The sequence below is a fragment of the Sceloporus occidentalis genome, unplaced genomic scaffold (assembly GCF_023333645.1).
Source record: "Sceloporus occidentalis isolate IW3139 unplaced genomic scaffold, rSceOcc1.0.p SCAF_7, whole genome shotgun sequence".
Lineage (NCBI taxonomy): Eukaryota > Metazoa > Chordata > Lepidosauria > Squamata > Phrynosomatidae > Sceloporus > Sceloporus occidentalis.
Genome location: NW_028316987.1, coordinates 85424 through 111112, shown reverse-complemented (window position 1 = coordinate 111112; position 25689 = coordinate 85424). Strand labels below are relative to the sequence as shown.

General features: G+C 42.8%; 1 protein-coding gene across 7 annotated transcripts in view; it reads left to right on the top strand.

Annotated features, from left to right (window-relative positions):
* Positions 1–25689, top strand: part of LOC149308955 (leucine-rich repeat-containing protein 4B-like) — a 146011-nt gene that overhangs the window by 82403 nt on the left and 37919 nt on the right. The window lies entirely within an intron of this gene.

Genomic DNA, 25689 nt, shown 5'->3' with positions numbered 1-25689 from the left:
GCACCTGCTTCATCAGCTATAGACAAATGCTGCTTCCCACCTATACCTCCCACTCTCCTCACTTTCCCTTTAGTGGCCCATTCTGGTCTGTCTTGTCCTGATGGGGGTGATGGCCTCTCTGCCTCCATTGGCAAATGAATGGATGCTCTGCTAGATAGGCCTTCAATTCCTTATGACACTAGGGAACATAAGAGGCCAGTTTTACCAGTGCCTAGCAAATCTTCCCACAGCCCACTCTTTCATTGCCCCGGCCAGTTGTTGTCTCTTTCCCAATTCATTCAGATTATTCTACTTTTGAGTGTGACTACCGTGCCTCCCTCCTTCTGACTTCTCCTCATGTCCTTTTGCCCCTCCTCTTTCAACATGCCTGTCTTGTCCCATATTGCCCCATATACATTCTTTGCGGTCCCAGGTTCAATCCTCAGCATTGCCAATTGGAAGGATCACTTAGCACAGGGATGGAGAAAGTATGGCTTGAGGGCCTCATGTGTCTCTGCAGTCATGTTTGTGGCCCCCAGTGTTTTTCAGGAGTCAAAAATTGTTCTCATATGTCCTCCTGGGAGCATGAGGGGCATTTTTGCCATGTTTTGGGGGGCCCTTGAACTATTTTAGGCCCTGGAAAGGCATTTCTTAACACTAGAAGTAAACCAGATATGACTTTTGGTCATATCCAGTTTTGAACAAGGCCTTTCTTGGGCTAAAAATGTCCCAAGGAAGGGGGGTGGGTGGTAAAAATATGGCGGAATGCCCTCCACATCCCTTAGAGTGTGCTGGGGCACATTTGGGGGCAATTATTGTATTTTATTTTTGTGGTGCAGTTGTGTGTGGTTGTGAGGGATGCTGCCCTGTCCCCAAGGTCTCATAGGGGGTTAATGTGTCCCCCTAGGCTCCCACACTTGCCCACTCCTGACTTAGCAGGGAAAGGCCCACTGACAGCCCATAGTCTGAGTGGTGGCAAGGTGACCCCCCCCCCCCATGCTCAGACCCACAGGCTGCCAGAGATTCCTCTCCATTCTTTAGGTAGCTGCTGCCACTCTGCCAGAAGAGATAAAGCTGGGCTAGATGGACTGGCAGTCTGACCTGGAATGCTGGAGCTTCCTGTGTTGAAATGAGGAAGGGGAAGTGCCTCTTGAGACATACTTGGAGAGAGAAATCAGGGAGTGGAGAGTGCAACCTTGATGACAATGTCTGTACCTTGATAAGAGTGATAAGGAGGGCACAAGAAAAGAATTCGGGTGTGAATGCCAGCCCTGGGGAACTGTGAGCTACAATAGTAGCTGTGTTATTGATTTATATTATACATATATCTTGAACTTCTTGATCAGAGTGGGGAAAGAAACACAGGGTTTAAAGTGATGGCCGTCTCTTATCCTCTTATCAGTATACTTTCTCTGAACTCCATCATCAGAGGCAGCCCTAATCTGAGATGGAGTGAGGCAGCTGGTTCAAGCTATGTATTTTGGGTGAAAGGGAAGCACATTACATTTTTGATATATTCATTCTTCTTATGTTTTTACTACAAATCGGGGGGGGGGGGGGAGCACTGCTTGTGGGACTGGTCTTGAGCACTGTGGAGCTTGACTGTGGGGAGGGGGAATCATTTGATGCTTTATTTCAGGTAGCAAAATGTCTTGGGCCAATGGTATTTATTTTGCTGGGACTGTTCTTCTGCCCCCAACAATAATTATTTACATTTTCAGAGTGTCGGTGATGCTACTTCACAAGGATCGGATAGAATTTACCGAATAATTCATGGTGTAGAGAAAGAGAACAGAGACAGAACGATTTCTTGTAAAGCTAGACCTTGAGGTCATCCAATAAAAATGATTTTCAGGAAACTGTGAGCAGAGAAAGAAAGAACTCAGAAAAATTCGTAATTCATTTTTAGACTTTGTTGCTACAATATGGGTCAGTGGCTACTATCTTAGATGACTTTATCGACATCTTTAAAGGCAATTTGTGGAAGATCCACAGAACAAGAAAAATAATTCTTTTTTTTTTAAAATAAAAAATTCCCAGATTGCTCCCAGCTCACAAGTACCATATTCATGCTGACGAGGGGATTCTGGGAATTGTAATCATTGAGTCACAATGGCTGTGCTGAACCCCTGGATGTAGAGGCATTGTGCCTCTTGAAAACTGGTGAGATGGGAAGCCGGACTACTATCTCTGTGCCTCAGTGTAGTGACAGCAGCCAGTGGCTCCAGTGGCAGTGGGGCAGTGAATCCATTCCATCTTTTTATCTTGGAGCAGTCCAAGGTGTTGAACATCGTAGAGGTAGGGCACCCTTGGCACCCTGAACAGTCCAAGATAGATCCAGCACATTGGATAGTTCATTGGATAGTTCAGATTTAAACCCAGAATCGATTCACTGCCCTGCTGGAATCAGAGATACCGTCTGCCACTGCCTTTATCTCTTGCTTGTGAGCTTCCTGGGGGGCATCTCATTGGTCACTCTGGGAACCAAATGTTGGACTTTGCTGCAGAGTGGAACTGTGCAGTTTGCAAGCACCAATTGTATTGATGGCTTTCAACATGGACAGGTTTAAAGGAAGATCAGACAAATTCATGGAGGAGAAGGCTATCAGTGCTTACTAATAGCAATGGATATATATTACTTCTAGCATCAAAGGCTATATATCTTATAGCTGGTTGCTGGGAACCTGAATGGGAGTGTGCTGTTGTGCTAAAGTCCTGTTTATGGGCTTCCCAGAGATATATGGTTCTCCATTGTGAAGAAATAGGATGCTGGGTTAGATAGCCCTTTGATTTGGTCTGACCCAGCAGGGTTCCTCTTGTGAATGGGAAATGGCTGCATTGATATTTCCTTAAAGGATGATTCATGTTGTTGTTGTTGCTAAAGGGTGATTCACATTGACGTTATTGATGTTGTTGTGTTGATATTGGTGTTCCAGAACACAGAGTACATGTGCAGGTCTTCAGATGTGAATGGCATGTATGTATATTGGTTGCCCTGCAGTATATATTGGTTGGGAAAGGAGCCATTTCAGTCCTTAGTTGTAACTTTAATCAGTCACAGTCTCTCAGGTTAACCCTATGTTGCTGGATTATTATGAGGATAAATGGGATGAAACACATTTATCCTATACTTCCTGGTGAAAGAATGGGGTAGAATATGGCAGGTCAGTGTTAGCCGATCCTTCTATCCAGTGTAGTCCATGTTCAGCTCTAAATTATTAAATAGGCTGCTGGGGGTACATATTACCCCACCTCAGGAAGAGTTTTTCCACTATTATGCTGAAATGAGAGCATGCACTGCAGCACTGCTTTGGAGACATGAATAACACCAGGTTGGAGAGAGGCCTTCATTCATCACTACCCTCCCCAGCCACCCATCTTCTCTCTTCTGGCTGTAGGTTTACCTTGCAACAACAACTGAATGTAAGAGAATGGCCACCATTTTAATATCCCTCAGTGCCACAAGGTTACTCTTGTTAAGTGCTTCAGGGCAGTGTGAGAAATTTAAAATTAACTTGCCTATCATTGCTTTTACTTTAATTCACAACTGGAAACCATCAAGCAATCCAGGCATCATGACTCTGGCCTAGAAGTGCCCATGTCCTCAGATTTCAGCACCAAAACATGAGACCTGTGGATAACTTCTGGCAATGTACAAGGAGCCAGGCTGTGGTGATGCTACAAAGGGCAGCCCCCTCGTGAAGCCATTAAGCGTGACACAATAAGCATCAAAAACAGCTGCACAGAGTAGACCACTGAAATAAATAAATTAAAAATACAGTGAATCCTTGTAATCCACTGTGGTTTGGTTCCAAGACCCCCCACCCCCTTTCATAGATACCAAAATCCTTGGATGCTCAATTCCCACTAAATACAGTAGCATAGTAAAATGATGTCTCTTATTTAAAATGGCAAAATCACGATTTGCGTTTTGAAATGTCTATGTTGTTGTTGAGTGTCTTCAAGTCATTTCTGACTTACGGCAACCCTATCATGCTTTTGTTTGTTTGTTTTTGCAAGATTTGTTCAGAGGAAGTTGGCCATTGCCTTCCCCTGAAGCTGAGAGCATCTGACTTGGCCAAGGTCACCCAATGTTTTTTTTTCCTTTTTATTGCTGAGTGGGGAGTCCAACCTTGGTCTCTAGAGTCATAATCTAATAGCCAAAAGCTGTGGATAATTAAATTGGTGGATAAAGAATCCATCGATACAGAGGGCTGGCTGTTCCAAGTCTTACAAATGAGGGCATACTTTTCAAGGCAGCACTCTTTTTGTGAGATTCCTCCCCTTGTCCTAAGGACTGGAGAAGAGTGTCCAGGCCCTGAGATCTGGGGAGCCTAGTCTGTGTCTGTACAAGACAGCCTGGTACTACCACTGAGACTGTCTGGAGTAGCAGACAGTGTCAGTGTGCTAAGGCCAATTTTTTTCAGTAGCTGACCACAGATTATTTAGATCACTTTAAAGTAGATGATGAAGACATTGAAATAGTTCAAGAATTCTGTACCTTGGCTCAGTCATTAATCAAGAGTGGAAACTGCAGTCATGAAATCAGAAGAGGACTAGGACTTGGAAGGGCATTTATGAAGGAAATAGACAAGATCCTGAAGTGTGAATATATATCACAGAATACTAAAGTTGGATGGTTCATGCAATCATATTTCCTATTACTATGTATGGATATGAAAACTGGTGAGTGAAGAAAGCTGATAGGAAGAAAATCATCTCATTTGAAATGTGTCGGAGAAGAGTTCTGTGGACACTGTGGACTACTAAAAAGACAAATAAATGGGACTTACTTTCCTTAGAAGCCAATACAATTACCCTGAAGCTGGTGTACTTTGGCCCAATAATAATAATAATAATAATAATGATAATAATAATAATAATAATAATAATAATAATATATTTGTATCCTGCCCATTGAGGAATCCAGGTGGCTAACAACAGTGGAAGTACAATAAAAATACAATAAATACAAGCCAAACAAGGTTCATAGAAAATCCTTTCCGCAACCCTTCAGTACAGGTCCACATCAAAACAATATTTAACATAACATGATACCTGATAGAAAAACATGAAAAATAGCATCATAAGAAGGCAAGACTCACTAGAAAATATGATAATGCCTGGTAAGGTGAGAGGGAATTTGAAAAGAGGAGGACCACACTGCAGAGGGATATACCCAATCAATGAAGCCATGGCCTTGAGTCTGAGCTGTTGAAGATAGGGTGACTTGGAGGTCTCTCATTCCGTCACCATAAATTGAGGTTGACTTGAAGGCCGTAAACAGCAAAGGCCCTGAAACTCTTCAGACACTGTTATGGTTGCTCAATTGAAAACTGGAGAGGGCTCCTGTACCTTTAATGAACAGATTAGATCATTTTAGCATGTGATGCTGCTTGTCACTCAACCAGGTAACAAGCAGCACCTGCTTAAATGGCCTCTTCTGTGCAACTATTACAGGTACAGGTACCTCTCTAGTTATTAATCTGGGAAGCCTAGACTCTGTTCAGAAATGGCCAGTGCCATTGGTAGTACCCACATCAAAAATTGGCCACTTCTGCGATAAATCAAACAAATAATACTTTGAGGAAACTGAGACATTACAATTCTCACTGGTGATCTGCTATATCAGAACTGGACAAGTGCAGTGGGACTGGGAGCCATTTTTCACATTGTCTGAGTGCTTAAGGATTGTATTTTTCTTTGGTTTTTGTTTGAAGGGGTTGTTATTTTTTTAAAAAATAGAATGAAATTGCTTAAATTTGTTTTTTAAATTAGCTACATATATAAAAATAGATTGAAATTAGCTAAAATTAATTAGAAATGAATTCTTTATTAAATATAATTGGATTTATTAAAAATTCTCCAATCAGTATTGACAAATAAAATCCATACTTGGTCATACTTGATTGATCATTATTAGATTTATTGTTATATATAAATGAACCTTAAAATATACTTAGATTTGTTTTAATTAATATGATATTTACTATGACATTGGCTATTTTTTAATTGAATTAAAGGACACCAGTATGTTTTGAATGTGTGACTAGGGCTCTAGGAGACCAGGGTCCGAATCTCTGTTCAGCTGTACGTGAACTTGGTCAAGTCACAGTATCTCAGAGGAAGGCAATGGCAAACCTCTTCTAAACCAATCTTGCCAAGAAGATCCTATAACTATGTTGTCATAAGTCTGAGTCTACTTGAAGGCAAATAGTAACAAATAACTAAATTGGATATGGCATTGGGTATAACAATGGCTCTCCCATTTGACTACAGTGCATTTAGTGGCTTGCCTCTGAATTCTCTGGTAGACCATAGTGTCAATTAAAAAAAAAAATTCTGGAGAAGCATTTGGGGGCACAGAAAGGTCTGAGGGTTTATGTACAGCCCATGACCTGCACTTTGTCCAATCCTGTGCTATGTGTGGACTTAGCTAGGTATAGTCAAGCAGTGGCATCAGACTATAGGAAAACAAGTTCCACCTAAACATTAAGACCTTCCCAATGGTAAGAGCTGTTCAGCAGTGGGATTTGCTGCCTTGGATTGTGGTGGAGTCTACTTCTTTGAAAGTTTTTAAACAGGGGCTGGATGGCCATCTGTCCGGGGCACTTTGATTTTGTATTCCTGCATGGCAGGGGATTGGACTGGATGACCCTTGGGGTATCTTCCATCTCCATGATTCTGTGATTCTAAGTGTGAAGAATTGTGAACCAGGCACATTTACCACAGATTTAGACAAGCTTAATAGTCTTTATGCCTCCTAAGGAATTCTGAAAACTATAGTTTTGTGAGGGTGGGCTAAGGATCTTTGAACAGAATTCTCAATAGTGCATGAAACCACACTATAATTACGTCACTTTAATACCACTCTAGCTGCCATGGCCCATACTATGGAATTTTGGGAACTGTAGTTTAGTGTGGCTCTAAGCTATCTGCTATAGGTCAGGTAAATGCAATAGAGTTCCCTAAGCAGGGAATTCTAAGTGGCTCAGCAAATTACAAATCCCAGGATTTCATAGGATTGAGCCATGACAGTTAAAGTGGCATCAAAGTGCTATACTTGTGCAGTGCAGATAAACCCACTTTTGCCATAATACATTTCTCGCATTTATTTGGATTATCTGTATGATGTGAAATCGAAGGCTTTCATGGCAGGCATCCAGTTTTCTTTGTGGGTTTTTCAGGCTATGTGGACATGTTCTAGAAGAGTTTATTCCTGCTATTTTGCCTGCATCTGTGGCTGGCATCTTCAGAGAATGCTGGCATGGAAGAGAGTTGGATATATATGTATGTATGTATGTATGTTATATATGTATGTATGCATACTGTGTGACTCTAGGTAGGGAGGAGTCAGGAATAAACACTTCAAGAACATGGCCATATAGCCCGAAAAACCAACCAAAAACTATAACTGTGTATATCTGTTACTTGTAGTAACTGGATATACTGGAATTCAATGGAATATACTTTGCATTGACAATCAGTTCTAATGAAATTTTACCACAGGTATTGATAGTTTTTTCAGTAGAACCACAAGATCCACCAGGAAGAGCTGGGTGCAGAAGGCATGCATCTAGAATGAAAGAGCAAATTCTGAGCTTCGGAATTTCTTTTCTGTGCCAAAACAGAATGGTGCACTCGCAATCCTTTTACACAAAGGTCCACACCTGGTTATTCCAAGCTTTCAGCATTTCAGCAGCCTAAATTAGGTGAGGAAAAAAAGTCATCTTTTTGTTTCCATTGTAAAACTGCTGGGAATCAGAAAGCCTTGGCAAACTGCTTATAGATCACTCAACAGATTTATGGACAGAGCCCAGAGCTACCCTCTGTCCACAATACAAAGAGTTTTTAAAAATATGAAAAACACAGAGTATGGAAAATTTAAATTTTGGGGCAGCACATAAGAACAGAAAAGGAAAAGTATCTGATGAAGGTAGTAATGTAATAGGTTCCCTTTACTTTTCTTCTAAATTTAATATGTTTTGTAAGAGCATAGAGTAGTAGTTTGAGCATTGGAATAGGATTCTGGAGGCCAGGGTTTGAATCCCAGTTCACTGAGTGACCCTGGGAAAATCACACTCTCTCAGCCTCAGAGGATGACAATGTCAAATCCCCTCTGAAGAAATTTGCCAAGAAAACCTTCTTTAAGAATTACCATATGTTGGAAACAATTTGAAGGTACACAACAACGGCAGCAATAAATGGTTTGTATGTACAGTCAGCCCTCCATATTTGCAGCTTTAACTTATGCAGATTTGATTATTCATGGATTTGATTAATATGTTCTCTACAGATCTCTAGCTAGTCCAGCTCAGTTCTATGGACAACATCTGCAGAAATCACGTTTGAGGACCTAGAGATCCCTAGAGAGAACACTTCTCCAGCTATTTGTAGGTCCTCCAGTGCAATTCTTTGGTCAACATCTGACAGATGTTGATCATAGAGTGGCACTGGAGGAACTACAAATGCCTAGAAAAGTGTTCTCTCGGGTAAAAAAAAATAGTGGAGGGGTTGTTGTTTTTGCAGATTCCCCACTTTCATGGAGGTCTTGTGCCCCTAAGCCCAGTGAATGTGGAGGGCCCACTGTATTTGGAAATTTTAAAATATGGTCTTGTTGTATTTTATGTCTATTGACTTACGCAATTTTTTTTAAAAAAATCTTATTTTAAGAATGGGATTTCAGTTATAGCCTTTAACTTTTTTAAGCTCTGCAAATGCATTGGATCCAGATTTAGCCATATGTCAAGTTGTTTCACTGAAATCAGTGGCGGGTTACAGACCACCGAAATGCGGCGGTCTGCTGCCGCCGCCGGTTGCTGCATCCAGGAACCGCAGCAGCCAAATGGCGCGGTTCCCGGATGCAGCAAAGAAGGAGCACGAAAATCACACTCCTTCTTGCGGCCCAGAAGAGACGCCGTGAGGCGCTAGTCATGCACTCGTGGCGTCACTTCTGCCGCGCGACGTGCAGACGCAGAGCGTCTGTTACGTCAAAATGGCGGCGGCCGTGTGGAACGGCCACCGCCATTTGTTACGGACTCAGTCCATGCTAGGGTTAGGGGCATCTGGAAGAGACACCCCTTTCTAACCCTAGCACGGACTGAGTCCATCCTAGGGTGCCCGTTTGTAACGGGCCAGTGAGACTTAAATTAGTTGATTCCTTTCAGTGAGTCTACTCTGGATCCAACTGATCATCATCAAATTAGATAGTAATCCATCACCAAACCATCAGCTGATTATCATTGCACAATTCCAATAGAAGCACAATCAATTGTATGATAGAACCAGATCTCCTTTCTACTTATAGGAATCCGTGGGTACAGCACACAAATTCAACTTGACCTAAATAAAGAAATAACCACAATTTGTACAAATTAGTTTTTGTACTACAACTTCCAGCATCTACCAGCCATTCAAAACATCAAGTAATTGTATGAATGTTGCCATAACTATCCCAACGGCAGCCATGATGCTGATAAAAGCCTTGTTTAATTTTGCTGATAAATAAATAGTCAAAGGATACAGGTTTGTAGTCTAGATGTATTCTCCGAGTCGGTATTAGACCTAAAAATCAAAACAAAACAAAGCAGTAATTTTATGGGCCTGAGGATCTGTTCTGAACAAAAAAGAGTATAGTTAAAGCTATTATGTAGAACTGTAGGAATACTTGTGGGAGAGTTGAAAGGGCTTTTTGAGCATTTCTGAAAAAGGAAACCATGAGAATATTTCATGAACTTGAAATATATGAGAGAGAAATAATGCATTTCCCCTCATTTGAAGAGCAAAACATATGAGGAAAGGATGAGTTGAGTTGGGCATATTCACCCTGGTGAAGGGAAGGCAGAGGGGTGACATGATTGTACTCTTTAAATATTTAAAGAGCTGTCACAGAGAAGAGAGTGCAAGTTTGTTCTCTGCAACCCGAGGGGGTAGGGCCAGGTCTGATGGTTTTTAAGTTGCAGAAGCATAGATTTTGATTGAACATTAGAAGAAACTTCCTGGCAGTAAGAGTGGATCTGCAATGGAACCAATTACCTAGAGAGATGGTAGGATCTCTTTCTCTGGACATCTTCAAAAAGAGACAGAGGATGCTCTAGTTCCTGTATTGAGTGGTGGGTTGGATTTGGTGGCCTATGAAACCCCTTCCAACTCTATAATTCTATGATTCTATGTCTGTGGTATAACAAATGCAGAATTTTTCCAACCTGCCCTGAGGCCTAAGACTGATTCTTCTTATTTGGTACTATATAGTCTCTTTCAGAGAAAGGGAATATTGCTTGATTTATATCTCTCTGGGACAGTTTTTGGAATCACTTTGGGCACAATCCACCTGTATAAGAGGTAATAGGCAAAGCTACTGAAATGTAATTTTGGTGCTTATAAGTAGTATAGCATAGGTAAAACCCACATGGGCTGTGGCTGCATGGGCCAAATGCCACATCCTCTCCCCCATCCTTATGGCAAGGAGTTCTGATGACACAGGGCCCAATCCCCAGTTCTGATGTAAACTGTCCAGATGACATTGTGGGAGAGTCATTTTTGGCTGCTATAGACAAAGGTTGAAAAGTTGGAAAATCTTGCTGACCTACCTCAAATCATTCAGTTCTTAAATGAGTTATTCCCAAATGCCTGTAACCCAGTGTGGGCAACTTTTGTGGATTTAGGGGGCAGTTTCGTTCCCTGAAAATCACTGGCAGTTACCCCTTGTACTGCTTTGTATAGTAGAAGAATGAAAGGAGACTTAGGTCCAAAACAAACTGCAGAAATAATCCATCACACCGCTTTAACTGCTCTGGCTCAGTGCTAGGGAATCCTGGAAATTGTCATTTATTGTGGCACCAAAACTCTCTGACAGAGAAGGCTGAATGTCTCGCAAAACTACAGTTCCTAGAATTGCCTAGCATTGAGCCAGGGCAGTTAAAGCTGTTTGAAACGGCATTATTTTTGCAGTGTGGTTTAGACCTTAGTCCCTTGTGCTGGATGATGGACAAAAACTTATTTTTTAAAAAACGCCTTTGGGCCTTATCATAAAGCAGAAATTTCTGGAGTGACAGTCTGCAATGGACCTTTTGAGTATTAAAAGGAAGGAAGTTTTTTGTTCTGTTACTGCTGTGTACAGCCCAACCATGGTGGTCTGGCAGGAACAGAAGTTTTAAAAACCTTTATCTAATTGTTTATTTAAAATAACCGAAATAAACAATATATATGGGAAACATGTCATTTATTTTGAAAGAGAATTGTACTTTCAGGAGGTTTCTGGGTGCATGATTCTTTAAAACAAGGTATGTTACTTTTAGAGAAAAAAGGTGGGATTTTTTTCAGTGCTGTCATTAGAGCAACCAACAAAGGATGCAAAAGGGGTAACACAGCCCTGCATATGATGCACAGGCCATGTGTTGCCCATCCTTGCTGTAAGCAGAAATGGTGGGGAATCTGGAATCTTCTGCATATAAACCACCTTCTTATCCATGCAAACTGTGTGCCTACAGCTGTATGCCTACAGTAGAAGGGTACATTCTTGTGAATGCCTCTTACACACTGCTCAATCTTGGCTGCTTATCTTGGAGCAGCTCATCACGATGAGACCCCAGTTGCAGTTGTTCTTTGTCTGTTCAGCTTCCAGCTCAGCATGGCTCTCCATCCCAGAGTCAGTGCTAGAACAACACATGTACAAGCACAAGGGAGAGGGAGAGAGATTGAGAGAGAGAGAGAGAGAGAGAGAGAACAGTGGCTAGACTATGAATGAGTGGCATTAGAGCCAGATGATGCCTGGCGGATCTTCGCAACTACCTTGGTTTAACTTTAATCTGATTTAGTTAAACCGCCGGAAAGCTGTGTGTGGCGGCACAATCCATTTAGTAGTGGGGAGGGGACTCGTATCACTTTCACTAGCATTGGTTGACATTAAAAACTGATATAGCAACAAGGTTATAAATCCGATTATAGCACGCGCAGGCTTGGTATTGTTGCAAGCCCAGTGCTAGCTGGAGGGTGTCCTTTTCATTTTCTTCTTGTTTTTTCTTAAAGCTTCTCATCAAGCTATCAGCACTTTTTATGCTTGTCAAGAGTGGATGCAACAATAGAAGGAGTACATGAGTTAGAGATATATGTATTGCAGTTGAAGTTTAGCACCAACTTTGTGCTAGATGATGCAGGAGGACATAATGCTGGTCAGGGGATTTATAAACTATGCTGGATGGATGTAGAATAGGCCTGACTATTTGGTAGGGTGGGGCAACTATTCTAGGCAGCACATACTGCAAGTAGGGGCAGCACTAATATCCCTCCAGTTTTCAACTTCAGTCATGCTATCTGTGAGATTCTGGGAGTTGTAGTGCAAACAAGCAACTTATTCCAGATCTGCTCTTACTATTGCTCCTGAGCCATCTGGTCCCCCCGCCCTTGCATGAGAGAGCTATGCTTGCCACATGCCTCCTAAACTGTCCTACTACCTTCATGTGTGGTGGAGGACCATCCCATTGCTGGGTGGTTCATTTGCCAGTCCTGCCAGCTCCTGGACCACTCATGGCTTGGGATGAAAAGTAGTGCAGCATCATTTTTATTAAACCTTTACCTCAAGAAGCAAAAAATCATGTGCTAGCTCTGGATAAATGGCAGTTTCGCATGTTCATTGCCTTTGGAGGATTGGTCTTGTGAGAGTTGCCTCCTGTTGCACTATGTGGCAAAGTACATCATGAAGTACATCAGCTTCTGGATCTCATGCTATGAGAATTTGCTCTCAGATTTATGGAAGTTTACTCCTATAGCTGTTCTGGTTTATACAGGAGCCAATCAAATGTTGGCTCATGTTCCCAACAGTGGTTCAACACTAGAATAACTCCTATACAGCTCAGAGCAAGTACAAAAAAATCAGTTTGGCCAGTGTCCAATACCCTGTTTTAGGCAAGATTCTGGAGCATGTGGTGGCTCCCCACCTCCAGGCATCTCTTCTTGATGCACCGGGAGTCTACTGTACGCATCATTCCCTGTGCCTTGAAAATTTTCAGCATGGAGTGCTTTGTACAATGTAACTACAATGATGGAGCACTCTCATCGTAGTTACATTTGATGATGCAGGATCTGGGCCAATGTTTTGCACTTTACATACAAATTAGCCTGTGCACATTTTATGTCAATCTCTGCCCTCTTTTATCCTCATTTGTCTAATATGTAAGTGGCCAACTCAAATGGATAGGCCGGGGGAGAAAAATGCTAAGTGTGGTAGTGGCTACAGAACTGAACTTGCTAGGAATCTCAGCTGTAATTGTTCTGGGAAAGCTTTGGAACCGTTCGCTAAAAGTTACAAATACAAGCTTAAATGTGAAAGATTCTGAAGTGTCAGAAAGATGGAAATGTGTCTGATTAAAATTTGCAGTGCTGAGGTCATGACTTCTGTATATTTCACATTTCCTTCTCCATCGATCATCCTTCGTGCTCCATTAGCAAATGCTGAAAATTCACTCAACTTCCAATAATTTATATACACCACAGAACCTTTCTTGGTACCTTTCTTATATATGGAAAATCTCAGTGTACTATTGTTATTTTTAAAGCATAAAGCACACCAAGCTCCATTTGGATCTTTTGATCTGCAGTGTGAAAGATATTTGCTTCTCCTGTACTGTCACTCCTCACCCATCCTGCCCTGTTGCAGCAGTGGAACATGTTTTAGACCCCCAAATGTTTGGGGTTTATAACTCACACCGACACACACCATTGGCCATGCTGGGTAGGCCTGATGTGAGTTCCAATCCAAATAGAGGGCCACATATTCCCTCCATCTGACATAAATTATCAGTAATACAGCCACCAAATATTCAAAACACTGTTTATGCATGAACGTACAAAAAAGCTTTTGTGTGTGCATAATCACATCGTTTGTCAAGGGCAACTATCAACCCTTTCTCCAGAGTGGGTTAACAAGAGGCCTGTGGTCTATCCAGTTTAGTCTTTGATTTCATTACAGCAACCATTTATGGGTACTCCTGAAATATATATACCCATCTGCCCTTTCTAAACAGGTCTTTGGGAAACCTGCTCTTGAACAATGACATTCCTGCATTTAAAAATGCCTCTGAGATAGCACTTGGCAATTGAAAACTATTTGGTCTTCTTTTTCCTTCTGACTTTTCCTTGGAACTAAGCAGGCCAGGAAGGAGCATCAGAAGACCAGCAGAGTCAAGATGGCTTTTAAGTAAATGAAGTTGGATCCAGTTGGGCAGTGCAGTCTTAACACAATGATATGTTTACTGTCGTGGGTTAGGATCAGGGCCAAGCATCATCTGCTGGCAGAAGTCAAAGGCTCTCTGATGGTCTTCTTCCTAAGATCTGGTAGAAGAAAACCCCTCCTCCAAAAGAATGGAGGATGGAGTGCAGTAAACAAAGAAGTCATACTCTCCAATACTTCTCAGATCAAAACTGGGACACATATAGCCAAGCAACACCAAAGTGTGGCCTAGAAGGCAAAGTTATTAATGAGGAAGAATGTACAGGGTAGAAGGAGCTGCAGCAGTGTGCTCTTGCTTGAGCTTGCTGAAAAGAGCAAGATTCTGCCCTCTCTTGTTATATTTTCCCTCTGAATTAGTTGTATGCAAACTACTTTTGTACTTTGAACTCAGTCTGCAACAATTGAAATAGAGGACAAAGTGGGAGAGTGAAAGTAGGATAGAGCAACTGGGACGTTTTATAAGCTGCTGGAAAAGGTAGAATGATAGAAGATTAATTGGGACTTTGGCCTGTTACAGACTGCCAAAATAAAGCTGCTTCGGGTCTCTTTGGAGGTATGCTATTTAAATGATGCATGAGTCCTAAGAGTCCGGAGGTCGTGCCAAAGCCACACTCCATTCCTAAGCACTGGAGTGCAGCTTTGGTGCAGCTTCCGGATTCTTAGGATGCATGCATAATTTAAACAGCATACCTCCAAAGAGACCCGAAGCAGCTTTATTTTGGCAGTCTGTAACAGGCCTTAGACTGCCAAATTGGGACATTCTGAGAGTAATGGGAAACTGAGGCCCCATACAGACAGGCCAAAATAAAGCTGCTTCGGGTCACTTTGGAGGTATATTTTGGAAGCCACCCCAAAGCCACGCTCCAGTCCTTAAGGACTGGACTGTGGCTTTGGTGTGGCTTCCGGACTCCTAAGATGCACGCATCATTTAAACAGCATACCTCCAAAGTGACCCAAAGCAGCTTTATTTTGGCCTGTCTCTATGGGGCCTGAGTTACACTAGATCCAAAAACCTCCTTCAACCCAGAGATACAGCCACAATGTTGGCAAAAAATTAGGCCAACATCCATAGTCTGGTTGGGTTTTGCACTTGGTACAACTTCAGCAGGCCCAACAATCTTTGCCAGTTAGGACTGGACTCTTTGGGGCAAAGCAGATGGGCAGCAAGGAGTAGCATCTGGCTGCTCCAACCGCGATCATACCACGACTGCGGCAACCACATGGCCCACTTCTAGGAGCAGGATTATTTCTGCTCCCTTTTGATCTGGTACAAAGGACTGGATCACAGCGTTAGAGTGACTTCCGGCCACTTTGGGGTGTTCATTGTTTGAATACCACACCCCCGCAGCAGCTGGAAGCCACTTTATTTGGCCCGTGTATTTCAGGCCTTAGTTATTCTTAGAAGAGATTTGTAGAAATCAAAAGAATAAGACTTGCTTGAGTCCCATTGATATCTGTGGGTCTGCTGTGGGCATGACAGCCTAACTGAAACCCATGCTTGATATTATGATTAGCATTCTTCTAGTTGGCATTATTAGTACCATCCTTATTCAGAAATTGTTCTACCAGATTGATTTAAGAGAATGTGGAAACTCATTTCAGTGATTAAACTCTCAACCTATGAACAGTGTAGAGAAGAAAGATGATAAGGTAATTTTTCCAGAATTGATATTCAAGGGACAAGTATAATGGGAATGTACAGCCTTTTTGCAGATTTAATTCAACAATGGCTTCAATCCTGTACAGTACTCACTTACCTGGGAGCAAGCCCCACAGAAATCACTGATACTTTTTTCTTAATAGAGAAGTATAGGATTTGCTTTAAGGACTCAAATTGCTAGCTGTTTATTACTATTTTTTAAGACGTTGATCCTTTTCAGACAGACTGAAATAGTGTATGACAGCAATTCTCAAACAATTTTTCTCTCCACGGACCACTTGAAAATTGCTAGGGGTCTCAGTGGACTACTTAATAAGCGTTTTGCTCTTTTTTCTTTTTTGCTCTACAAATCAAAGCACATACATAACTGGTATTTTAGTATTTTTTTTTCCTTCAGTGTCAGCATCAAAGACAGTATCATAATATGAAAATCACTGCTCCTAAACCAGAGCTCCTTTGCTTTATTCAGTAATCTAGCCCTGCTCAGAATGGCTTCAATTCATTGTTGTTAGCTGCTTTCGAGTGATCCCTGACCCATGACTTCTGTGTGGATGAAGCACCTCCAAGACTCTCTGTCCTTCACTGCTCTGCTTAGGTCCTGCACCTTCATATCCATGTCCCCCCTAATTAAGTCCATCCATCTAGCATGCAGTCTACCTTTTTCTACTTCCCTCCACTTTCCCTAGCATTATTGTCTTTGCCATCTCATGATGTGGCCAAAGTACAATAGCCTCAGTTTGATCATTTTGGCTTCCAGGGAGATTTTAGGCTTGATCTGTTCACGGGCCCATTTCTTTGTCTTTTTGGCTATCCACAGTATCCTCGGCAATCTTCTCCAGCACTACATCTCAAATAAATTGATTTTATTTCTTATCTGCTTTCTTCACTGTCCAGCTCTTGCATCCGTACATGGTGATGAGGAATACCATGGCTTGGACAATTCTAACTTTTGTGCTATGTGACAGTTGTAGATCTTTATTCTTTACAATGTCTACTACCAGAAGAAAAAAAAAACATTAAAGGCCTAAAACCTTTTGTTAGTTCTAGCTAGAGTAGCCCCATTGAATCAACAAATTTCACCCATGCATACATAGGTGCAGACAATGCTGAATGCACTGATTTAGACATTGATTCCATGGGTCTGCTCTGGTAGGGACTAACCAGTAGTATTCAGACCTAAATGTGAAGGTGAGGTGTGGACATTCTTACATTTTCTGCATCCAGTCCCTGAACAATCTGAATGGAGTTTGTGGATTGTCAGTAGCGTGAAGACCATAATTGCAGAATCTTTGAGGTACAAATGATTGCTGGAGATGTTGTGGGATGGAAGCCATGTTGCCCTCTGTCCCAGACTACATGCCTGTTGGCCCTGTATGTATGTGGGAACAACATAGGCGTGTTCATGAGCAGAAGTCTGTATATCAGGGACTTCACAAAAAGCAGAGTGTCTCATGTAGTGGGCTGAACATGGGTATAAGTAGGATTACCAGCCCAGCAAGTGTGATGTAGTGGTTTCAGTGAGACTGGAGATGCAGCCACACTACAGAATTAAAGAGGTTTCACACCATTTTAACTGCCATGACTTTATTTTATAGAATTCTGGGACTGTAGCACCAGAGCTCTTTGACAGACCAGGCTGAATACCTCACCAAACTACAAATGCCAGGATTCAGTAGGATAGAGTTATGGTCATTAAAAGTGCTTTAATTCTGCAGTGTGGCTACACTCTAGGACTTGAGGAGATCAGGGATCAAATCTGCACTGACTTGTGGAAAGTCATAGGATGTCCTTGAGTGAGACACTCTCTCAGCCTAAGAGGAAGGTAATAGCAAATCTCTTCTGAATAAGTTTTTGCCAAGACAACCTTATGAAAGGCTCATTATCAGTCTGAGCCAACTTGAAAGCACATAACAACAAGACTGATCTAAAAGCTGTTGAATTGGTTATGGTGTTGGCTATGACAACAACGAAGCCAGCAGCATCTCGGTCCCTGAAATTTCAGGATCCAAACCCCTGAGAGCAGGGGATGGATCCTTGAGGTTTATCACATGGAGATTTTTAGAGCTTTTGCAGGTCAGTTCCGACGTGACTGCGCTTCCAACGATACACATTCACGTCAGAATGTGAATGTGTTATCAGATGCCATTCCTTTTTATGGGAGCTCCTTGCGAGGTGCTTCTGCAGTGATTCCAAAGTGACCCCTCATTTTGGTAAAAGTGGGGGGGAAAGTGACTTCACAGAATTCGCTTCCAGGCTCACTTCGATTGCACTGCAAATTGGTCTGATGTGGAAAACCACTCCGATGTCACCCCCCCTTGACCCCTTGCGTCCTGCTCCATCATTCCCCTCCTCCTCCTTCAGGCCATCTCACTCCCTCTGCCACCCTGCAACCCTTCCCATCATTCCTATCATTCCATGCCTTCTCCTGCATCCCAATCCTGGCCCTAGTGACCCCCTGCCATCTATCCCATCATCCCCCAATTGCTCCTGCATCCCCATCTCTCCCTCTCTGCCAAACTGCCATCTATCCCATCATCCCCTGACTGCTTCTTCACCCTGATGAAGGATGACAGCTAAGGAGGGGCAGGAAAGGAGGACAGCATCCAGAGCCCCACTGAGCATGTGCAAGGATGCCAGTTCGAATCGTTGAACCCTCCAGTGTGGTAATACAATGTGCACTCACTCCCCTTTGCTTGAATCTGCATCACGTGACTTGCTTGGAATAGAACTGACTCCTCTTCTCCCTCAGTTCGGAAGGGTAGCGGAAAGGCAACCAGGTGTGGTAAAACATCACGTTTTAACCTTAATTCGCATTGCTAGACAGGAGTGACTCTGGATCTGGTGTGAAAAAACATCACACTTTGCATTGCTAGAACAGGAGTGAATGCGGATCTGAGCTGCAACGTGTGATAAGGTCCCTTGTTATACTGATGGGGAAGGCAAGGGCTGAGTAGTGGGTTGGAGTGCATCTGATGACAGAAAGAGACATGCAGGCAATCAGGTTAAATGAGCCCAAAACTTGGGCAAAGAAGGGCTAACCAAGTTATTTGGCAATCTAGGGCCAGGTCAAATACAAAACAAAACAAAAAGCATCAAAGCTGAGCAGGCAACAAAATGTATACATATTTTTTCCCCAGTTTCCCCGCTGCTCCTCGAGCTTCTGAAGGATTCACTGCCAATCCTTGGGATATTTCATTTTTGCTCAAGGGCTTGCACAAGAAAGCTAACAAGGATGAGATATTTGCACTCCTGCTTTGCTCTAAATGACATGATAGGCCTTGAGTGCATTTTCTCACCATCTTTCTTCTCAGACCCCTTCCCTTACATCTGACTTTTTGATGCACTGGTGTTACATTTGATGCTCTTTTCTCGGTCCTATCAACCTTTGCAGGTTCATTTGATGGGAACACAGCAGGCTGTTTCGAGGTTCTGGGACTCCCTTCCTACAGATGTTAGGCAGGCACTCTCCTTGCTTTCCTGCCATAGGCAGGTGAAGACCTTTTTGTTTCAACAGCCCTTTGACGATTGACTGCTCAAGGAGAAAGAGCTTCCCATAATGTCCTGTATTGTTTATATTTGTTTTTCTTTTCATGGTGATCCATTTGGCTGTTTTTAGTTCTGTTGATAGTTAATTTTTAGCTTTTATATGTTGTGAATTTTTTTAGCTGTATGTTTTAACTTTGGTAACCCAAAGTATGAGACTGTAAAAAAATGGGATGATAATGATAACAACAACAACAACAGATGGTTGGATAGAATCCAAATAACTGAAGCCCCAAAACGTCAGTTGTTAACACCTGGTAGATTTGAAACTGCTCATAGTAGTAGCAATAATACTAATAGAGCTGGAGATAGGTTGAGATGGGTGGCCAGTTTTAAAACCTTCTCAGATACAAAGATCAAACTTCTTACTCCTCCAATGTAGTTTGCTCTGACATTTGCCTCCCTGCCTGAAGTCCTGAAGAAACGCGCATTTTTTGAAACTTTGGACAGTGTCCTGAAACCTGGCAACTTTACTGAGTTTACATAGCTTGTGAACACAAGTGCTCAAGCATGTCTGGTAGTAATTCCTGATATTTTGTCACTTTCATGGGATGAGAGGAAAGGTCCATTGATTATGGGTGACTAAGATTTCCCTGCTCTAAATAGTTATATCACTTTTAACTCCACTAACTGGCTCCACTCTAAGGAATCTTGGGATTTGTAGAGAAACATTTAAAGTTCTCTGCTGAAAGCTTTAGTGCAGTGTTACTAAAAGTGGTGGTGTGTGGCCCATGAACAATTAGGTACCAGTCTGTGGAGAGTTTCCAGGAAAGAATGGAACAGTTGTAGCTAATGGGCACAAATATAGTATTAGTCCTGGGTACATTAGAAAAAATAATTATTGGTTCTCCACATCACATCCTGGAAGCATTGTTCTCATGCACTCCTTGGACCTACAGTTCCCAAGGTACCCAAAGAGGTCAGCTTGACATTTAAATCAGCATACTTTGGGAACTGTAGTTGCAGGTGGGGGTGAAATCTCACCAAACTATGACACCCAGGATTTCTGAGGATGCAGCTAGGACAATGAAAGTGGTTTCAAACTGATAGGGCTGTGTAGGATAAATAAACCTATAGACATTCAGATGAACCACACCTTCTTATTATCATACAGCTCCTGGTGCTGACTGAGCATTCTGTCCCCAATACTGTATAAATACCTTGCTATCACTGCAAGGACTCAAACACTATGCTCCTGTATTACCTTTCATCCTTCCCAGATTATCTGTCCACTGGATGTATCCTTGCAAGGGTTTTTTTTTTACCTGCTCATACAGTTTGAATTTTTTTTTAATTTGGATCTTAGTTCCCAGAATCCCCCAACCAGTATGCCCAATGGCCAGGCTAGCTGGAGAATTCTTGGGAGTTCGGTCTTCCCATGGTAACTTTTCCAGCCCCTCACAAATGAGATTGTGAATATGCCCTATCCCTCCAGAATCTCTTACTGCCTCTGTCTTGTTCATGTATGCACTAACACACCACCAGGAACGTGGCAACGTAGAGGCAAACTGAATGTATCGCTACATAAGTATTCCCCCTCCTTGCAAAAATATTTTCCTTCACTCTCCAGATTTCTAGCACTGCAGAGAGTGAGACAGAGAAAACTGATCCTACCTAGAACTCTTTACATTTGCTGTGTTTGCATTCTCTTAGTAATTTTGCCTCTTCCTTTCTTTCAGATCTAATACTGTATTTCTGTAGGCTCATCTGAAGTTTTAATTTACTGCAGTGCTAGAAATTTGGGGACTGAAGAAAAATTTCATTGAAGGACAATTCTTACTGGGAGAGCAATGTCCTCATTCCTTACCATTTCCATAGCTACATCCCTGCACACTGTTAAGGCATGGCCAGGAATTCCACAGGTGTTTTAAATGGTGTAGATTTTGTTCACTCACTAAAGAATTTTAGAGATGTCTATGGAAGGGTATTACAAGAAATTAAAAAAAGAAAGGGAGCGAGATAGTGTTCTGGCAGCACAATGTTAGCAAGACAGTTTTAGAATTGTTTGTGACTTCTTTCCAAATTAAGGTCTCAGTACGAGCTGGGCAGGTTTCAGAGTAGTAATGTTGTAGTGGTTGGAGTGTTGAATTAACATTAGGCAAGTGTGGGTTCAACTCAGCTGTGAAACTTTTCCTGCGTGAACTTGGCCACTCAAAATCTCTCATTGCACTCTATCCTACCAGGTTGACATTCAGATAAAATGGGATGAGTGGCCATGTATGTTGCCCTGAGCTCTCCTTAGGAAGAGCAGGATCAAAATGTCAAAAAAGAAAGTTTAGAAGGAGGAGGAGATGCATACATCATATCACCACCTAAATCTCCCAAAGCCTGCCCTGTACCCATTAATAGGGTCAGTTGGTCCTGATGTGATGATGACCCCACCCCTTTAAGAGAAGGAGACAGGTCTAGAATTATTGGATGAGTTTGTTTCCTATGTTGATTATTTTCTTTGGGTTTAAATTGTGCAGCATGCCACTCTTAGCAACCAGTAGCCAAATGCTGGCAAACACAAGTATCCTGTGTAGTCTCGGTGTCTGAGCTGTTCCATTACAAAAGCTTTCCCTCAAATTCCTGTGGCTGTAGGGTTTTCTCCAGTACCAAACCATCTATTTTTGCCCAGAGAAAGGAGTGATAAAAGAACCTTAGCTCATTATGGCAGAGTTGCCATTTCATTCATTTTGTGGTAAACCTATAACTGCCCTATTTGTTTTACAGTTACAGCCAGTGGTAGCTTGTGATTGCCAATGTAGCAGGGACAGACTTGATCAATCTTCCGCTGTCCTACTTTTTCAGCTGATTTTAAAATGTCCCATTTTCTCTCTCCTCTTACCACCTTCAGCCTTAGAAGACTGAGTTCAAAGAATAGAAGTAGTTTGCACTCAGTTAACTCAGCATGGTAGAGAATACAGGAGGGAACAGAATCTTGCCCTTCCAAGGATGCTCAGGCAAAAGCAAACAGCTGCAGCCCCTCCAAATTTGTGTATTCTCCTTCAATAATAGCTTTTGTCATCTCAACCACACTCTGATGTTGTTCAGCCACTTGTGTACCAGTTTTCACCTGTGAGATACTGGAGGGTATTTAAAGCACCACAGTTTTGTGGTGGGGTATCTCTCCCGGCTTAAGTCAAAAGCCATCTATAGTTACAGGGATGTGACCTTACTAAATGATGGAGAGGAATATCACAAGCTTCATGTTCTGGCCTGTGCTGCACTTTGTGATTCTATCTCATATTCTCTTGTGAGTGTCAAGGTAGAGGGCAGGAGAGCATGTTTTGTGAACAGTGTATAAATCAAACCTCTTTGAAACAAAGTAACTATGGCGCGTTACAGACCGCCCCTTGGGGCGGCCTGTAGGCGCACCTTTCCCCGCCGGATCAGGGCCTCAGTGTCCAGAGCGGCAGCCGCTGAGGCCCCAATCCGCCGCTTTCCGGGCTGCGGGGAAGCGGCAAAAGGCCCCTTCCCCGCAGCCTGGAAAGGGGTGCCCTTGGGGCTTCAAGCCCCAAGGACACCCCGCGGCGGCGGGGAGAAGGAGAAAGGGGCCGTTGGCCCCTTTCTCCTTTGGTCCGCTGGGCGCAGCCGTCTGAAAGCTGCGCCCAGCGAACCAAACCAGGAAGGAGCTCCGAAACGGAGCTCCTTCCGGGGTCGTGGAAAGGGCGCCCTAGGCGCCCTGCCGTGACCCCAATACGTCACAACCGCGCCGCCTCGTTTGGAGGCGGCGTGGTCGTGATGTATCGATGGCGGCGGCCGTGTGGAATGGCCGCTGCCATTTTGTGCGCGCACTAGGGTTAGGGCGGTGCGGAAGCACAGCCCTGCCTTAACCCTAGTACGCGCTTTGCGTTTACACGGGCGCTGCCATTTTGATGTAATGGCTGTATCGTGTCCAAACGGCATGGTGCAGCCGTTACATCATGGTGCCACTGTAGGGCGCTTGCAGCGCCCTTTCAGCAGCGCCGAAAGGAGCTCCATTTTGGAGCTCCTTTGGCCGCGCATATTGCTGGCGCGGCCTTTAAACGGCTGCACCAGCAATGCAAACAGAAAGGGGGCGAGTGGCCCCTTTCTCCCTTTTCCCGCACTGTCGGGGTGTTCTTGGGGCATGAAGCCCCAAGGACACCCCTTTCCAGGCCACAGGGAAGTGACGTTTTGCCACTTCCCTGCGGCCTGGAAAAGTGGCGGATCGGGGCCTCTGGGGCTGCCGTTGTGGGAGCTGAAGCCCTGATCCGTCGGGGAAAGGGGCAGGTGCAAACTTGTGGCATAAGCACAGTGCTAGGCGCATATGGATGCTGAGCACCATTGAGCCCTAATATCGCTGCTAATGGCTTGTCTGCACCGGGCCTCATTCTTTTTTTAAAATTGGGATTTTCTGACCACTGCATGCAGAAGGTCCCAGGCACAATCTCTGGCTTTATAGGTAGGACATGGAAAGAAAGACTCCCATCTGAAACCCTGGAGAGACATTGCCAGTCAGCATAAACAAGCTTTCCTCATCCTTGTCTCCTGGAGATGAATTGGACCCTATGATCCTCAGTGCAGGAAATCATAGGAATGTAATTCTTCACTGTGTTTTTTCTCGAAGGAAACAACGTGTAATTTTAGCAGTTTTCTTCCTCCTGTGAGAAAGTCCTGAAAAACCACACAGTTTTTGAAGCCTATCTACAGTTCAGAGTTATTCTACACAAATTTTCACTTTGCTTTTTTTTTTGATAGAAAGTAGCATTTTTGAGGCAAAAATGAATTTCTGTGTAGAAATGCTATTCTCCAGAAAATGCTGTTTTCTATGCAAATTATGGGCATGCATATTTTGCAGAGTAAGACAAATTACAGCATTTTCTGCACAGAAATATTCTGTGCAAAACAACTATTTGCAAATTTTGTACAGAATATGCCTTGAACCACAAAGATTCTCCTCAGTCCAGGATTTTGTTTTCATCTTCTGTTTTTTGTCACCCAAGAAACTTGTTTTTGACAATTTTTGGTGGGAATATTTTTAAGTATTATTTCCATCCATATGTAATACACTTCTGGACACCAGTTTAGGTAATTCTGACACAGAGAATGTCCTTCCTTCCCTCCTTTCTTCCTTCTTTTGCTAGTTGCATTGCTTTCCTGCCTTACCTCCAGTGAACCCAAAGTGTGTGCATACCTCTACTCCCTGCTGATTTCTCTTCACAACAGCACTGTGAGGTTGGTCAGTCTGAAAGAGTGTGATTGGCCCAAGATCACCCAGTGAGATTCATGACTCATCGAGGGCCACTACTTTGATTGCCCATGTCCCAGACTTGAAGCTGGATCTTCCAAACCTGAGTTCTAACTAATAACCCATGCTGGCTGTCTCAAGTAGATGGATGAATGCCAAGGCTTTGAAAACTGACCTGTTTTGTTCAAGACTACAACTTCCCAGAATCCTCCAGCCAGTATGGCCAGTGACCATGAAGTCTCGGAGATTCTGAGTAACAGTAAACGTAAAACATTTCCAAGCCTATAAAGGAGCTCTCTGCATTCCTATGTATGCCATGTTTTTATTCATATTGGTGTTGCTTCTTCAGAATTCCAAAACAGAGAATGGAATCAGCAGCCATCTTTTGCTATAAATATTTACTATGAATAGTACTTAGTACTAAGTAGAATAAATCAAGTCTAAAGTGGATCGGATGCATCCATATGGGATGTTGGAGCAGGGAAACTAAATCACCTGAGGCCTTGACAATGCTGGGTCATAAATCCAGATTGATCAAGGAAGACTTCGTTCATTGCTCATCTTGTTAAGATGATACCCATGCTATATTAATCAGCTCCAGACTGTATTGGAATTTGTGTGATGTTCATGAGTCCTGGATTACTCTGAGTCAGTTCTGGATCAAATTTGTATTGATACTTCACTTCATATTTTGTTGAGTGAGTCAGGGTTTTTTCATTCAGATGGTGAGTCCTGAGTCAGCAAGTACTTGAGAAAGAGCACACTCCCTACATCTATTATAGTGTTTCTCTGGGGGGGGGGGGGGGGATGGAATTGAAATTTAGGATTGAGGGAGAGGGAAGGGAAGGTCTAAGGAGACAGGTGCTCTCAGCTTGTGCATAGGTGGGATCGGGGGATGTGAAACTCTGTAACTGTTCCAGTGCAATGCCTGTTTTATTACATTTATCGAAGCCATCATTATTGTGAAACATTTACTAGTTTCACAATAATTACCCTTTCTATAAATTTACATTATGTTTTAATTTTCACAGAAATGAAAGATGTGTCCACATTAGGTGGTCATCCAGATGCTGCTGAACTGCAACT